The sequence below is a fragment of the Perca fluviatilis genome, chromosome 16, assembly GCF_010015445.1.
Source record: "Perca fluviatilis chromosome 16, GENO_Pfluv_1.0, whole genome shotgun sequence".
Classification (NCBI taxonomy): domain Eukaryota; kingdom Metazoa; phylum Chordata; class Actinopteri; order Perciformes; family Percidae; genus Perca; species Perca fluviatilis.
The window spans coordinates 21,316,607-21,330,588 of record NC_053127.1 but is presented as its reverse complement, the minus strand read 5'-3'; the positions used below and the strand labels follow the sequence as shown (position 1 = coordinate 21,330,588).

At 37.2% G+C, this 13,982-nt stretch overlaps 1 protein-coding gene across 19 annotated transcripts in view; it reads left to right on the top strand.

Moving 5' to 3' along the window:
• Positions 1-13,982, top strand: part of LOC120543925 (neurexin-2-like) — a 126,566-nt gene that overhangs the window by 92,892 nt on the left and 19,692 nt on the right. The window lies entirely within an intron of this gene.

Sequence of the window (13,982 nt, the reverse complement as noted above, 5' to 3'; positions counted from 1 at the left end):
GATCATGATTTTTCTATCTGACATTTGTGGCATTTTATAGGTAAAGAGGGTTTAGTTGTTTCCATATATTGGTGGCACAATTTGTGTCGCTTTTTTGACATACAGAGGGATACTGGATCCTTCACTATCTCTATTATTTGCTGCAGCCTCTGTGCATCATTAAACTCCTTTAGCCATCAGTATCAGTAGTGGTTGCTCTTTTCCCATGTTGCTTTTCAAGATGCTTCTGCACCAGTAGAGCTGTGTATTTTGCAAATGCACATCAATAGCATGATGAATCATCATTGCAAATCTCTTAATCTTTTTCCATGTGATTCTTAATTGTTTAAGCAACGTAATGCACTCCCTGTAATGGAGCCAGTTTTGTGTCAAAGGTGATTGCTACAGTACACTGTAATTAGTGACGCATAACAATAGGCATAAAGCGATTATATGTACAGTTAGAGTGAGCGATGAAATAGAAACGATCTCTTTGGTTTTCCATGTGTGCTAAACGTATATAGAACAATCATCACAGGATTTATGCCAACCATTTTTCCACGTCTTGATAATCTGTTCTACATTGTACAATTTCAACTGGGAGATATGAAGTATTGACCTATCCTCAATAATCTGCATCAAATTGGCCACTCTACTTGAATTGGCTCCTTCAAAGCGCTGACACCAAAGTCATTGCTCCCTTTTGTTTGTACTTTGAAATTTCTGTCCAAAGACTCACTTTTATGTCCTATAAAAAGATACCTGATGGATTTGTAGTGTCTTTTTCACCGCAGCAGTGTTGTCAGTTGCAAAAGGGCTACAACTGTGATGAATTACATCTGCGCTATTATAGCCATATCATTCTGGACCAGGCTTTTACAGGCACGGCACAGCCTGTGATCAAACGGGCCTTAAAAAAAAACACTTCAAAGAACTCACTGATAAATTTTCAATTACCTCTATTGTAGATTTTTTTTACTCTAGGTTGTTCTGATATATGTGCTTCAGAGCAAGAAATTCAATTTACTGCAAATGATATAGACAGTACTTACAATTCACAAGTCATGTCCACCATGCCATAATGCACTGTGTAGAAAGCATATTCAGATTGGTTAACATTGATTGACATAATGTTCTGAGTTATGTAACCGTTATTACAGAAGCATAAACTATTTAAATAATAAATCCAACTTTGAATTTATTAACTGTCGCAAATGCCAAAATTGTGTCAACTAAGCTATAATTTTTGGACATTTGCTTTAATTTAACAGATATGCATGTGTGTCGAGGCTAGCCAAAGACTTCTGGAGGCCCCTGGGCTATGGCTATTTATAGGCCACCTACCCTGCTGCAATGCCTCACACTCCTCATCCTAAACACAGGTTATTGCATGTATTATTACACTATTCTGGTTACAGGATACAGGATATGGCACGCTCTTACACAAACACAGGCTGGTTCAAATAATGAGCACAAAACATTCAGAGTACAATATGTTTGTGGCGAGTCATCCAGGTTATAGAACAGCCAGGAGCACGAAGTAAAAAACAGGATCAGTCGCCAGTGAATTAGTACTTGGAGCTGCAATGATTATTCGATGAATTGATTAGTCAATTGCGAGATATATAATCTGCAACCATTTGGATTGTTTATGAATTGTTTAAATGATTTTAAAGTCATTTAACCAAAAATGCTAACCAATCTCTGGTTCCAGCTTCTCCAATGTGAAGAGTTTCTGAGTTTTTATATCAATTTAAACTAGTGCTGTCAAACGATTAAAATATTTAATCGCGATTAATCACATTAATGTCATAGCTAACTCGCAATTAATCGCACATTTTTATCTATTCTAAATGTCCCTTGATTTCTTTTTGTCCCATTATTTTTTCCCATTTTAATGCTCTTATCAACATGGAAAAGTGGATTGCCTTGCTTTGTGCTTTTGTCGCCTGGCTTTGAGGGGGCGGAGAATTGGCATCAGCTGTGTGCTTGGTCATCAAGTGGTATTTCAGACTGGTCGTGCTGCGATGATAGCTCAATTCACAACGACAAAACACACAGATCACTTTGGTCTTGTCAATGGAACCATTTGGCAACTTTTTAAAAGTAAACTTTCCATTCAGAATCTTATTGGCATCCATTTTGGCGTCTCACGCTCGCCATCCACTCAAAACGTAACGTTAGCCTACTACTCTTTGGCCGGCTCGCAAGCCCAAACAAGTGTGTGCGGTGTGCCTGTTGTTTTGTTTCCGGTCTAGCTAGATCCAGTGTGGTGTTGTAGTTGTTCTAACCTTACTAGTTGTTGCAACAGCATGTGAAAAAAACTACAAAGTTTGCTGGGCCAAAAAGAACGTTAATCTCACAATAAAAAAATGAACGCTGTTAAAATGGGTTTGCATTATTAATCACACGTTTAACTGACAGCACTAATTTAAACATAATCTCTTTGGGTTTTGGACTATTAGTAAGACAAAACAGGCTATTTGAAGCAACGCATTCTCATGAACAGGTCCGTATGATATCATACGAAAATGTATGCACACCCACACTATGATATCATACAAAATTAAGAGACCGCCGGCTGTTCATGTGACGCCGGCTGGCTATTAGCTCCATGACGCCGAGCGGCAGTTGCTAGTTCTTTAAGCCACTACAGATGATGCCGCCTACAGACCTCCGTTGTATCAGCGGTAAATGGTGGTTCAGTTACCTGAAAATAGGTGACTTTGAGCCGGGTACGCGAACTGCCGGTCGTTTCGGCGGACATTACTGTTAAATTTAGTCCACCAAATATGAAAATTAGGCACCAAAACGACCAGTTAAGATTAGGAAAAAGATTGTTGTTTGAATTAAAACACTCATAAGGAACACGCATTTCCAGGGTGAAAGGCTTTAGTTTTCCCCAGGAAGCGTACTTGGCTCTCTGGATTGAAAGTCCTGTATGTTAACCCCCAGCCATCCACCCTGACCACCTCCCTATGCGGCCAGCCACGTTCTTATACAGCGGCCGTCAATGTAGTGAATACAGAAAAAAAAAACATGGAATGCTTACGAATTACAGTGCTTAACTTTTCGTAGCTTTTTCAACGAATGGTTCATGATTAGGCTGTTTGAAGACATCACCTTGAATTCTAGGTAAATTGAGATGGGCATGTTAAAAAATTTTATGTCATTTTATAAACCAAATAGTTAATCACTTAATTGAGAAAATATACTGCAGATTAATCAATAATAATAATAATTTTTAAAAATTGGTGTAGTCCTAATTTGTACCTTTAAAATGTCCACCTTAACCCAAATCCAAGTACAAGACACTTTTTATGGCTCAGTGGCCATTGGTGCATGACAGTTTAGCAAAGTATGCCTTCAACATAATCACATACAACACATTTACCTCATAAAAATAATAATTCATTTATAAGATTTCTGATGAAAATCCTCTGAATTCTGATGAAAAAGCCCCCAGTTTGCATTTCATCATTGTGTACTGTAGCTCAAAATGTTTTGGCAAAATGGCTACAGTAGCAATCTGGGTATAATAATAATAAATAATCTGGGTTGTAATTAAAAAGAAATGATGTTTCCATGTGCCAAACAAAATACCCTACATGGGTGCACCAGATATTAAAAAAAATTATTAAGAATGTTAACACATTGACTGAAGGAAGCCAAATCCCAATTTGAGACACATTATGCAACGTGCTTACTGTCCTCAGTTCATATTCCAACCCTGCAGTGCCGTGACTCTGAGATTTATTTTTTATTTTGTGTGACCATCCATAACTAGTTGTGGGAATATGTTAAATGCAATGTTGTTTCAATGCAGGTGTTTTTTTTAACTTACCCTTTAACAACTACACTGCAAAAGAAAAAGCCAATAATACAACCCTCAGTGCCAAAAGCCTTGGATTTTCTCAAATGGAATGCAGGAAAGATTGCACTGTAGCTGACCCCTTATCACACCCGCATGTTCAACACATTCTGTTCTCCAGGGCCCCCATGTTGGTGTAAGAACTGTCTGGCTGTGGCAGCTAATGCTTCCAGAGAATTGTCTCAAGTGTAGGAAATGATTTAGTGAGCTTCTTTGAATGATGATATCTTTGAGCACAATTCAATATTTATTTAACAGATTGCACGTTACCCTTAGATCAATGCATTAAGTGTAAAAAACTGCTTGTCCAGTGTCTCACGGCAGTCGGACGAAACGCAATGTTTATTTCAGCTGCAGAAAGGGAAAGCAAAAGGGACAGGGGCATCAGAAGGTCTATCAGAGAGGGCTCTATTCCCTCTAGGTCACATATTACATTACCCTCAAGGATTATCATTAGGCAGGCCTGCTTGTCATTTTGAGTTTTTGCCAACACGCTGAGGGTGAAACAAGTGGACAAAGCAAAGGACAGCGTGTAAGAAAATTCAGAGACCAAGGTAACCACTGTGGTGCTCTAGATCTGCAGCAAAGCAGAACAAACAGGGGAATGTGAACCGAAGTGAAGAAAGCATTCGCTGTAATAGATAAAAGATAAACTAAGACACATAAGAAATGCAAGGGCTGCATTCTTAGCAAAATAGCCAGCAGTGGAAGAAGTACTCAGATCCTTTACCCAAAAAGTACAAGTACAGAAAGTAAAGTACAGAAGCATTATAAGTATCCAAAGTAAAAGTACTGTGATATATTAATGTCTTGATGACACATAAACACATTCACTTTAGAATTTAACTATTGGTGAGAACTTATTTTTTGTTCTCTATGACCTTGTTGTGTATTTTTTTAAAGGAATACTTCACCCTCACAAATGATCATTTGTATATTAATTACTCACCCTGTGTTACCTTGAATTCTTGAAAAGGCTTTGTTTTTCACACATACCTTCACAGTGAATAAAGAATCCAGCAACTGAGAAAATTCTTGATGAATTGGAGTAATAGGGGCCATGTCATCAAAAAGCCCATTAACTCTCACACAACTTGTGCAGTATAATCCAAGTCTTAATCCACGCTTGGACAGGGACGTGAGTAGTGCGCCTGAGCAAGCATGAGACTGTTTATGCAGAGTTTTAAATAGTAAGGTTTTAGTGAAAATGCATGTGTTTAGGAACTATTGAGCATAAGACTAACTAAGACTTGGATAATACTGCACGAGTTGTGTGATAGTTTGTAAATGGATGTTTTGATATAGCCACTATTACTTCAATTAATCAAGAATTTTCTCCATTTTTGGATTCTTCACCATAGAGGCATGTGAGAAATTCTTCAGGAATTCAAGGTAACACCGGGTGAGTAATTTATATACAAATTATCATTATGGGGGTGAAGTATTCCTTAATTAGCACATTAAGTTGCATAGTCTTCAGTGTGGTTGCAGATGTATATGGGGTGTGGTAAGAGACCTGCAGTGTCTGCTCATATAGAATATTTCAAACAGGCAACACTTGAAAGCAATCTTCTAATTAATAGTAAAGGATGGACTTGAGGTGTGTTGCATGGCAAATACAGTACATGGACGCCAACACAGAGAGGATGTTCATAGTGGTCTTTTAAAAGATGTACAGGCGTGTTACAGTCATATCTTTTTCAGTAAGTACATTACAGATTACATTGCCCTGCTGTACCATTATATTGCATTGTAAGCCTCTGCTTCCATATCAGACATCTTGTTATTTAGATTCTGACTCTATTATTGTGAAGGAACAAAGTAATCTAATTGTTCCCCATTTTTTGAAAATGTATTAAGCTACAATAGGAATATTGTTAATGTAAAATTGCACCCATTTCACCAGAAAAAGTCATGAAGTGGGGCTGCAACAGAGAACATTCCACCTACTATAAATATAACCTCATAAGTTTTTGGTCTCGTAACATGCTGAAAATCTTGCCATCTCTGAGTAAAGAAGAGACGAGCCAAGAATACAATGTATAAACGGCTTGTAAACAGTACCGCAGAAGTGCTCCATCAACACCTGCTGCAAAGTGATTCTAGAAAACCTCTATAGTTATTGTGCAAACAAAATGTAGGTCTGAGGATTGTGCAGTGAAATCACTTTACGGTACTTAAGGATATTGAAGTCCTTAAAGTTCTCAAGAAAATAATCTCTTGGTATAATTTGGTTTTGCCAAAATGCAAAACAGTATCATGAGTGTTCCTTTGTTTCCAGTATATAAGCAATATAGGGATGCCTATCACTGCTTAATATCTTTTTAGGATCTCAGAAATCTGATTTGTCATTGGGTATAAAGTCCCCTGTCGTTAATATTAAAGTTGTAATCTTTAAGGTTTCAGTCCAAGGTGAGCTGGCCACACCTGTGGTCGCCATGTTAACAAGTGTGGTTTAACACTACAGCAAACACTCCTTGAGCAGCTACCTTGTCAGAAATACAACAATTACAACCCAGTCAAACAAACTCACGTTGTTTTTTATAGATGCATTTTTGATTGATAATTACAGTTGTTTGCTTCGCAATAAAAGCTACCCTGTGTAGCTACCCTTGAATGCTTTGAATGTGAAACAGCAGTTGTAGGAAATGTTCAGGAAATGTTAACTTTGCATAAGCAGTAACTTAAAAGAAGACCCCACCATCTTAGCATTGCACTGCTATAACATTGTCAGACTCATGATGGACTTGATGTGTTTTTTTTTTTTATAAATATCAAAATCAATGCAGCAGAACCAGATATATCATCTTTCTTATTTCACACATTTAACAATTCGGTCAGATGTTTGGGTGCGTTATCCTAGTAGTAGTCTGGCTTACCCGATGTACAATGCTGGGATAAAGCCTGACATCCGGCACCATTCTCTTCCACTTCCGCTATCTGCACGTTCTATTTTGCAAGGCCACGGTCACTGCATCCATGGCTTAGCGCCGACAATTCTGTTTGGTTTAAAGAAATGCAAACAAGCCAGAGCGTTTTTTTTCCATTATCCTAGAATAATAACTTAAATAATTAAATATAATAACAGTGCAGCCAGACCATACTCCAGCACTGACACAGCGCCGTGGAGATACTGTAGGTCTGTAGCCTTGAGCTGCTAGCATCAAGCAGAGATGAAGAGCAGGCTACAGAGGTCTGGTAAACTAATTTCTTTCAAACTCCACACCCCCACATTTTTTAACTTTAAACTCTTCAGTCCCAACTGGCATTTAACATATCAGATTTAGCACAGCTCCTTCTGGAGTCAAAAAAGGCTTTATACAACAATGTTCACGTGTGGCCGTACTTCCCAAGACCTGTAATCGGGTTAGGGTTAGGGTTAGATTAAACGGTCAAATTTGCAGAGTTGCCATTTAATAAAGCTCTGACAATAAGGGAGTAAACAGTAAACAAAGAGGCTGATATTTCCGTGTGTTCATGGACATCGGAAACATTTTTCCCAGTGAACACGTCCATTAACATCACTTCCTGTGGGAATCAGAGGTGGGAAACTCGGGCTAGATTTTGCTAACAGAGTTTCCCAGTTAGTGATGCATTGTTGACAACTGACGTTTGATGTAGGTGACTTTGGTTCACTGAAAATATTTCAATGACAATAAACTGTTTATTGTGGACAAACGCCTCTGCCAAGAAACATACACAGACATAACATGTTTAAAATTATTCATAAATAGGCCTATGTATAAAAAAACAACACCTTATCCGTGTCCTTTCCCAAACAAACACCTGTCGATGTGCTGTTTGTATGCTTGCATAAGAAAACAGCAGCAAATCTTTTGTTATTGTGGCCTCCATGTTTTTACACACGCATCCCGACCATGTGAACGCTGACAGTCAGAAAAACAATGTAATCACGGGGGCAGTCCCTGTTATTCCCAGGTGGCATGAATGCACCATTAATGAGATAATATTACGCTTGATGACACGCTACATATTTTCCTGTTAATTCTTTGGCCGTGTAAAAGTGGGAATGGCGGACTCCGCCACTAAGAATGAAAACAAGTCGGCTTTATATTGACCTAATCAATGAATGTAAATACATTTGAACGACTTTTGAGGAATAAACTACAACCATATAGTATCGTAAAAATCTTAAGGATTATAACTTTATTTTTTTATTGATTTTTGAGTTTAACAGACACACCAACAACAGAAAAAGTATATATTCATATATATTTACACAAAAACATACAACAGAAAAATCCCACCCAAAACGAACAGCAGACGCTGCATTGTCTTCAAACTAAGTTCAAAGAAGTAAGCAGAAAAAAATTAAAAATAAATATATATAGTATATATATATATATATATATATATATATATATATATATATATATATATATATATATATATATATATATATATATAATAACAAACTAACTAGTACTGTACAAGAAATAAGTAAAAAAAAAAGTAGATTAAACCAAACAGTGAAGTCAGAGGAAGGAATATAGTGGTCTCCAAAGTCTCCAGAATCTGTCGGAATTATGATTGAGGTCATAAGTCAGTTTCTGGGAGAAGAGACGATATCTGTGACAACCACATACCGACCGTTGGGCTTACGGGGCAGACCACCTCAGTAATATATTTTTTTAAGCTAGAAATAAAAGAATCATCAACAGATAGTTGGTGTCCGTGTCAAAACGCTTTTCCGAAGTATGGTTTAACAGATAAAATAATAGGGATTATGTAACTGTTTACTGATAACCTCCTGGACCACAGAATTAACGTCTTTCCAAAATGTCTGGATGCGGTCACATGGCCAGAACAGGTGAATAAATGTACCCTTGTGTGTTTTACATTTATAACAAAGATTTGAACTGTGGGGAAACATTTTCTGGAGGCGAACAGGTATAAAATAAGTCCTATGGAAAAACTTAAAATTTTGTTCATGTATACAAATCAAAGTACATTTTGGGAAGATTCTATTGCAAATCTTGGTCCAATCTGCAGACCTAAATGTGACCTCCAGAACACGTTAAATGCAATGAATTTTTAATATACAATGTGCAATATTTGTGCTAATACAGTTATAGGCGGGAATATCAGGAAAGACCAGCTAATTTAGCTGACAACTGACACAAATATTCCAAATATTCTGTACAAAAATTCAGAGACATAAATCTGAAAAGCTGTAAAAATGAAGGCCACAAGTATTCTTGACATAAAGGCTGTTCTGGTGCATTTTTGGGAAATTACTTTACGACTTTTGCAGTAGGAGGAAGCATAAATGCAGTATTTCAGAATTGCATTTAAGTTCAGTTTCACCATGACCCAAATCATCTGAAGGTTGAGTGGGAGAAACTTTAACGTTATTATAGAAGAAGGGGATCATTTGAGGCGCTCTGAGCTGCAGACGTTCAATTTGAGAACTGACAGTTGGATACATCTTGCTGATCGAAAGAAAAGACAGCAATTGAACCATAATACAGCTGAAGTCTGCATGCGCCAGCTGTATCTGCAGTTATTTAAGATTCACAAAATTGTCAGTGTGGCTTTTAATTGATCCAATTCAATTGATTTGATTGATTTGATTCCTAAAGTCTCTGTTCGCTGTGATGACACTTTCTAACTTGAACACAATATTTTAACTTGAAGACCGTATGTCCTCTCTGTCAGGCTTTACACTGCACCATTCATTCTTATCATTTCACTGAGCTGTATTTAATAGACCATGGAAGATGTGTGCCTTAGATACCATAAGTCAGACGACAAATTCAAACTTAATATCTCTCCATAACTCCCCATTTCTGCAAAACTGCTCACAGTTTAGAGATGAATGTGAGTTCATATTCTTGAACCTAAATTGTGTAATTTTTTGAGTTGATTCTTAGCAAAAAAACCTTTGTTCTTTCACAAATATGTACTCATTCATGTGTAATTACTTCCACCAAGTAATCAAAGAATTCTCGTAAGCGTAGAATCTGACATTCAGAATCATTCAGAATACATAGGAACAACTCGCTTGAATGACGGCAGCCATGTAGCGCCTCCATCTTTAAAATACATTAGCCAAAGAGGGACATACCTCAGCATTTCACACTCTTACACCTATTGGCACCATGACAAATGTAAGGGGGAGATTACTCGCCAGGGAAGCGAAAAAGAGAATTAAAACGACAACGTGACAGGCAAAGCAACAAGATCAAAGTTAATATTAGAGTGGCTAGAACAGCTGCCTGTAAACGATGGAAAGAGCTAATTTCGGGTTCGGCCACCGTAGGAGGAAGGGCTAGAAAGAAATATTCAGTTGGTTATCATATACAATTTCATCGCTAGATGGGAGAAATTCTTACACAATGTAGCTTTAATCAATCAGTTTAGATTTTCCAGTAGAGTGTCCTTGTTGAACTGGCTTTGCCTAATGCCTCCACGGTGACACTTCTGTCATTTTTCCCTACTGGAGGCTGTTCAGAAATGTTTATGACTGTGAAAAACCTTGCCCATATATAACCATAGGTGCACTCAACTACAAACATCTCTGTAATCTACTAGTGTGATTCACTATCTCCAGATAATGTGATTAAATTGCTATAAGAGTATGAGTAATTTACTGTTCGTTCCACTGCTGCTGTTTGTAATGTTACAGCTAATACTAGTGGCCATTTGAATGTGATGATTCTTTTCCAGCCTCTAAAATGTCATGATCAGTATGAGAGCTAATACTCTCTCACAAACTCAGGCCACATGAATTGTCCGATTCTCTACAACAGGAGGCTCAGTGGGCGCGTTTAAACCTTTTCACATCAAAACTGTTATGTGTAATGCAAATGATCACCAGCGTCTCAGTGTATTTTGCAAGTCCTATGAGCATGTTGCCTCGTCTCTGGCGTATTCAGCTGGCTGAGAGTACAAATGAAAAGGACAGGATGTTTGAGTGGGTAGCATGCATCTTGGCTCAAACAAGGAATCCATACTGTTGAATTTGTTGCATAGACATCTAGAAAGACAACAACATCATGCTTGCTTTATAGAAATCTCTGAGCTGCATTTCCACCATCAAAATGTCTATAAAAAGCAGATGAACCTATCATATCACCATATAATTCTGCTGCTCTCTGTAATATATTAAACCAACAAAAGAGCTTTAATATGCTTACAAGTGAATGTTTACAGTGAATATGTTAACGCACCACCTATATTATATTCATGAATAATGGCAAGCATCAAGAGTATAACAATGCCTGTGTACAGTATAATTAATTATCAAGGTTCCCAGTGATATACAGCACACATTGCAGTTGAGAATCTCCAAGGGAGCCCCATTATTCGAGCACAGATGCATTGTATGGCCATGAGAGCCGGGCAGAGCACTCCCGTGAGATAGACGGCAGAGAGAGAGAGAGAGAGAGAGAGAGAGAGAGAGAGGGAGAGGAGAGAGCTGTTTCAAGGGAAAGAACTGTGATGTTTATGGTAATAATCTTAACAAGACTGATTTAGTGTCTGCTTTATTTGATGCAGGTCAGAGAAAAGAGCAGAGATAGGAGGAGACAGAAGATAGAGGCAGAAAGGTGTAATGAAATGCTTTTACGTTATGACTAATGCAGGTGTTACTGCTGTCTATAGACAGATGCTTCTGTAATTTCCTGCCGGTGCATTAGTATTCAATATTTTATGATGCACATTACAAGAGTATGTGTTACCTCCTATTCACCCTTTGACCTTTTCTTCGTGTGCTCATGTTCCTACAGAACTGCACAAAACACTACAGTTCCCATGTTCATTAGGTTGTTGTAGTGAGGTATTTCCTTGACAACAGAAAACCTTTTTCTATACATTGGAAGAAATCATTTTCTAAGTTCTTAACAGTGTTACGAAAAAATAACGTGCAATTCATGGTTTCACTTGTGCAAACCAAAAACACATGTAGCCTGTAGATAACTAGTATATCTGGTACATATCCGACTTGGCACTTACTAGCAAGGCCGTCCCTGAAATTCAATCAAATACAGACGCTTCACATCCACGAAGACCGTCAGTGTAATTAAACCCAAATTTAATTGTTATGGCGTAATACCGTCATTGCATAGTATTTTAATTCTCATACGGCCAACTTTGTATTCATACAACCATCTTGATGACGTGAAAGCTCGCAAGTTGTTAATATGGTCATTTTTCCAACTCTACCATCATCCCATATCATGTAAGTGCATTATCACATGTTAAATCATATGTAGTAGATTTTTTCACATGAGATGTCTTAGATTTCACATGTGAAATATCTGAAAATTGTTTCTGTGTATGATATGATCAAATGTGAATTGGTGGTCCACATTTAACATGTTACACATACATTCATGTGTGGTTTTTTGTAATCATTTTTGTAATCTTTTTTTTTATCATAGCTTAGTTACGATCAAAATGATCCAGTTTTATAATAGTGACATTTTACTCACTACATTGCAGAATGCAATGTGTGTAATGATCTACACCAGCTTTCAGGCATCTAAAATTGGGTACAAAAAGTTCATAAGGTTTGATTCTCCTGAGTATCCTATTTAAATTGATGTTTAAGGCTATATTGCACGGAGAAATTGGAAATGACACCAGATGTGAAATTGGGTCTCAAAATAAGGTGAATGACCACATTATGGCATGCCTGATTTTTTGTTTGGTTTCACAAGAACAAACAAATCATGAAGGGTTGTACAGTGTAATGAAATGCAGTATTATAGCCTGTGTAAAGCTCAATGTTTGATTTTTGTTGTGATTGTTGTAGTGCAACATACATTATCAGCATAATAGTATTTGATGCATGGCTGTTTTATTAGAATTTATTAAATTGTACATGGGTGCATGATGTTGTGTCCAAAAATCCATTTCAAATCTGTGTAAAAAGCAAAGAGGTCTATACTCAAGTGGAAAGAAAAGTGATTCATTGAGCAGAAATGAGGACAGACTAAGAGGCCAGAAGCAGATAACATTCACAGAAAGAAACCACTCATTGAGACTCCCTGACGTCACTAATATCACCGACTCACATTTGACTGCAAATCAAAGACGTGAAACCTCAGTGAGAAAAATTTGGTTAGAAACAAATGCCGTCCTTTCAATTAAAGTCAAAGTCAGTACAAGGTGTTTTCAAGTCTTTGGATTAAGTGTTTAATGTTAAAAAGGCATCCATCCAGAAATTGCATCCTGTCAGTAACAAGCCTGTGTGGTGAGTGCCCATTATACTGAACAGAAGAGTACTCAAGTCTTCGTACATGGTTAAAATTGAGGTTACAATTTTGTCTCAAGTGTTTTTCTGTGCTTCACTTAAGACATTCAGGAATTGAAGAAAATCTGTTGTAAAAACAACATTTAGGTCTTAGGTGTTGAAGCAAACCCAGAATAACATGTATTTGTGATGTATTATTAAAGGTACTGTATTTGTTGTTTCTCATGTAACATATTGACTATGCATCAATAGGAGCGTAATGTTTTCATCTGAGGACGGCAGTTTGTCTCTCTGTTTGCAGTCAATAACACCTGCAGTCCGAAGCCCTCGACACTGAGAAAGCTAACTTTGACTCAACTTAAACTTGCATGGACTGCATTAAATGGAATATAGCTCAGATTTTGTTGCTCTCACACAACACAAATGAAATTATATTGCTAATTCATATTTAATGAACAGTCTAAGGTGACGGAGAGGTTAGCAAGAAATCATATCACATCATGAAAAGGTGTCTAATTTACAAGCTGAGCAGCAAATGGATTTTAACACAAGCCTGCATGGTTTTTCACAGGGATTTCAGTGATTCCAGCAGGACTTGTAAATGAAGAATTAACACCAACTCATTCATCTCAAGACCTGGAATCCTTCTGAGTGCATATGAATAAATTGCATGATAAAAGTTATCATGCAAGTTGGAAGAATTTTAATCAGGTTTAGGATGATGTTTTTTCACATTAATCATTTCCTTTTTCACATTTTATATTAAGCAAATTGGAAAGTAAAATCTTAAATTATTAGGAATCCCATTTACCTGGATGTTGCATGGATGATGTACCAGCAACAACGAAGGTCAAAAGGTCAAAACATGTAAACAAGTGTGGGCGCCCCCATAAATATAAAGCACATAAACAA